Source organism: Eschrichtius robustus, chromosome 11, assembly GCF_028021215.1.
Source record: "Eschrichtius robustus isolate mEscRob2 chromosome 11, mEscRob2.pri, whole genome shotgun sequence".
Taxonomy (NCBI): Eukaryota; Metazoa; Chordata; class Mammalia; order Artiodactyla; family Eschrichtiidae; genus Eschrichtius; species Eschrichtius robustus.
In genome coordinates, this window is record NC_090834.1 from 18,091,438 (window position 1) to 18,095,977 (window position 4,540).

The window sequence follows — 4,540 nt, forward strand, 5'->3', positions numbered from 1 at the left end:
GTTCTTGAAGGAAATTAAAAGTGCTCCTCCACTGAAAACATGAATGACAAGAAAGCAAAACAGCCTTATTGCTGATATGGAGAAAGTTTTAGTGGTCTGGATAGAAGATTCAAACCAGCCACAACATTCCCTTAAGTCAAAGCCTAATCCAGAGCAAGGTCCTAACTCTCTTCAAGTCTATGAAGGCTGAGAGAGGTGAGGAAGCTACAGAAGAAAAGTCTGAAGCCAGTAGAGGTTGGTTCATTAGGTTTAAGGAAAGAAGCCGTCTCCATAATATAAATTTACAAGGTGAAGCAGCAAGTGCTGATGTGGAAGTTACAGCAAGTTATCCAGAGGATCTAGCTAAGTTAATTAATAAAGGTGTCTACATGAAACAACAGACTTTCAATGTAGATGAAACAGCCTTATATTGGAAGAAGATGCCATCTAGGACTTCCATAACTAGAGAGATGTCAATGCCTGGCTTTGAAACTTCAAAACACAGGCTGACTCTCTTGTTAGGGAATAATGCAGTTGGTGACCTGAAATTGAAGCCAATGCTTATTCACCATTCTGAAAATCCTAAGCGCCTTAAGAACTATGCTAAATCTACTCTGCCTGTGCTCTATAAGTGGAACAACAAAGCCTGGATGACAGCTCACCTATTTACAACACGGCTTACTGAATATTTTAAGCCCACTGTTGACACCTACTGTTCAGGAAAAAAAGATTTCTTTCAAAATGTTACTGCTCATTGACAACGCAACTGGTCACCCAAGAGCTCTGATGGAGATGGACAAGATTAACGTTGTTTTCATGCCTGCTAACACAACATCCATTTAACACAATATCCATTCTGCAGCCCATGGATCAAGGAGTAATTATGACTTTCAAGTCTTATTATTTAAGAAATACATTTCAGGACTTCCCTGGCGGTCCAGTGGTTAAGACTCCACGCTTCCACTGCAGGGGGCACCAGTTCGATCCCTGGTGGGGGAACTAAGATCCCGCATGCCGTGGGGCGCGGCCAAAAAAACAAAAACAAAAACAAACAAACAAAAAAGAAATACATTTCATAAGGTTATAGCTGCCATAGACACCGTGATTCCTCAGATGGATCTGGGCAAAGTAAACTGAAAACCTGGAAAAGCTTCATCATTCTAGATGCCATTAAGAACATTCATGATTCAGAGGAAGAGGTCAAAATATCAACATTAACAGGAGTTTGGAAGAAGCTGATTCCAACTTGAATGAATGAGGGGTTCAAGACTTCAGTGGAGGAAGTAACTGCAGATGTGGTGGAAATAGGAAGAGAACTAGAATTAGAAGTGGAGCCTGAAGATGTGACGAAATTGCTGTAATCTCATGATAAAACTTCCACAGATCAGGAGTTGCTTCTTATGGATGAGCAAAGAAAGTGGTTTCTTGAGATGGAATCTACTCCAGGTGAAGATGCTGTGAAGATTGCTGAAATGACAACAAAGGATTTAGAATATTACATAAAATTATTTGATAAAGCAGGAGCAGGGTTTCAAAGGATTGGCTCCAATTCTGAAAGAAATTCCACAGTGGGTAAAAATGCTATCAAACAGCATTGCATGCTGCAGAAAAATCATTCATGAAAGGAAGAGTCAATCAGTGCAGCAAAACTTCATTGTTGTCTTATTTTTAGAAACTGTCACAGCCATTCCAACCTTCAGCAACCACCACCCTGATCAGTCAGCAGCCATCAGCATTGAAGCAAGACCCTCCACCTGCAAAAAAGATTATAAAACGCTGAAGGCTCAGATGATTAGCATTTTTTAGCAATAAAGGATTTTTAAATTCAGGTACGCACACTGGGGATTTTTAGACATAATGCTATTGTACACAATAGAATACAGTATAATATAAACATAAATTTTGTATGCACTGGGAAACCAAAAAATTTGTCACTCACTTACTGTGATATTCAGTTTCTAGTGGTGGCCTGGAACCGAACCCACAATATCTCCAAGGTATGCCTGTATTGAAAGGGGAAAAGAAAAAACTGTCAACTTAGAACTCTATACCCAGACAAATTGTATTTCAGAAACAAATGTGAAAGAGGCTTTTTCAGACATAGACAAACTAAAAGAGTTCATCACCAGCAAGACTGCGCTATAAGAACTATCAAAACAGGTTCTTCAAGCAGGCGAATACCAAATGGATAAATGGAGCTACACAAAAGGATGAAGAGCTCCAGAAATGGTAACTTTGGAAAAATATGTTAAGATTTTTTTCTTATTTAAATCTTCTTAAAAGAAAATCTATGTTTTAATACCAACAGTAACAACAAAAAAAACCCCAAAGAACAAACAAAAACAATTCTGTGTGGGGTATGTGCATACACACACACACACACACACATAAATGTAAAGTGTATAACAGCACAGTCTCTAGCAAGCTTGAACAGGGTGTGGGAGGGAAGATAAAATATATCGGGAACTAAAACTGGACTATATATAACTCGAGAGAGAGGTTTACAAAAATTATGAGAAATACTAGGTACAACTCTATATCCATTAATTTGGAAAGACAGAGGAAATGTTGATTTTTAATAAAGATATAAATTCAGCTGGCCCACAATGAATGGCCAACGCGGCTGCCGCTGCTGCTGAAGCAGAGGCCGCGGGGGCCGTAGCTCCGGCGCAGGGGGGCGCGCCCCGGGCCCAGACCGTGCAGATGCAGATCCCGAACTTCGGCCAAGCATTCTGGAGTGCCTCAAGGAGCAGCGGCTGCAGGGCCCGTACTGTGTTGTCTCGGTGGTGGTCAAGGGCCCTGCCTTCAAGGCCCACCGGGCCGTGCTGGCCGCCAGCAGCTCCTACTTCCGGGGCCTGTCCAACAGCAGCCGGAGCGCGGCGGTGGAGCTGCCGGCGGCTGCGCAGCCCCAGTCCTTCCGGCAGAGCCTCAGCTTCCGCTACACGGGCTGGGTGAGCATGAACATGGGCGACCAGTTCCTGCTCATGTACACAGCGGGCTTCCTGCAGATCCAAGAGATCATGGAGCAGGGCACAGAGTTCTTCCTAAAAGTGAGCTCCCCCCGCTGTGACTCCCAGGGCCTGCACGCCGAGGAGGCCCCCTCGTCCGAGCCCCCGAGCCCTGTGGCGCAGACGTCGAGCTGGCCGGCCTGCGGCGCCCCGCTGCACCCTACTGGCCCTGGCGTCTCGCATCAAGACGGAGCAGCAGGAGTCGGACTCCGTGCAGTGCACGCCCGTGGCCAAGCGGCTGTGCGACAGCAGCCAGAAGGAGGCCGGCTGTGGCAGTAGTGTCAACGGCAGCCGCAAGATGGCCAAGTTCTCCGCGCCGGAACTGACCGCCAACCGGCCGCCCCAGCCGGCCCAGGTGGTGGCGGCGGCACAGCGCGCCGGAGTGGCGGGGGGGCGGGGCCGCCGGCGGGGGGCGTGGCGGCAGCGGCAGGCGGAGCGGTGAGTGGGCCCAGCACGTCGGAGCGGACCAGCCCGGGCATCTCAAGCGATTACACCAGCGACAGCCGCGGCTCTTACCACGAGGAGGAGGAGGAGGACGGAGGCGAGGAGGGCACAGACGAGCAGTACCGGCAGATGTGCAATATGTCCGCCATGTACCGCATGATGAATGTCGGCCAGACCGCCGAGAAGGTGGAGGCCCTCCCTGAGCAGGTGGCCCCCGAGTCCCGGCATCGCATCCGAGTGCGGCAAGCTGGACCCCCAAGGTCAAGCCGCTTATGGCCGAGGGTGATGCCTACACCACCTTCGTCAGCTACACGGGCAAGATAGAGCCGGACATGATAGGTGTGGAGCACGGCTTCGAGACGGCCAGCCATGACGGCGAGGCCGACCCCTCGGCCGAGGAGGCCCTCCAGTACCCCCCCACCGGACCCTCCCGCGGGGCCGTCACACTCCCCCTCCTGTCACACCCGCCCACCACCTGCCCTTCCCCAGGACCCGCGAGGGGCACTGCATGCTCCCGGCCCCTCTGCCTCCCCGTCCCACCCCCTGACCCCGATCCGATCGGGGGTCCGGGCTGGGAGAGGACGGCAGGTGGTGCGAGGGCTGCGTTGCCTTATCTAGCACACACTCGTGCACAGTCGGGGGGCTCTTGCTCCCCCTCTCCTAACCCCTAGCAACTGTCTCCCCACTCACCAGACCAGGCACAGGGAGGGGCTGGCCTGGGGGGCTTGGAAGACCCCCCTTCCCAGGCCCTGGGCCACCTAGCCGGAGCATTCCTCAGCCTCCGCCCCCGACTGCAGCCTCTTGGGACTCACAGGGGCCCCGGGTTCTCAGGACCCCTCCGGCCACCACCTCCCAGTGCTTCCACATTTCCAAAAGCGCCTTCCTGTCTCCCTCGTCTGTCCCTGCGCCTGGGGGCTGGGGTAGGGAAGGCCGTGAGGATTGCCCGTTCTACAGCTGAGGAAACTGAGGCTCAGGGAAACTCCATGACCGACCTAAGGTGCCGGGCGGTGGCAGGCCCAGCGCCCTTCTCTTCCCCCACCTGTGCTCAGCCTCTCTTGCCACCACCAGCCCCCTGGGGCCTGAGAGGGTCAGGTCCTGAGAGGGGGGCC

The 4,540-nt window shown here is 51.5% G+C and overlaps 1 pseudogene; it reads left to right on the forward strand.

Annotated features, from left to right (window-relative positions):
• Positions 1-2,589: 2,589 nt before the first annotated feature.
• Positions 2,590-3,755, forward strand: LOC137772137 (nucleus accumbens-associated protein 1 pseudogene; annotated as a pseudogene).
• The last annotated feature ends 785 nt before the right edge of the window (positions 3,756-4,540 follow it).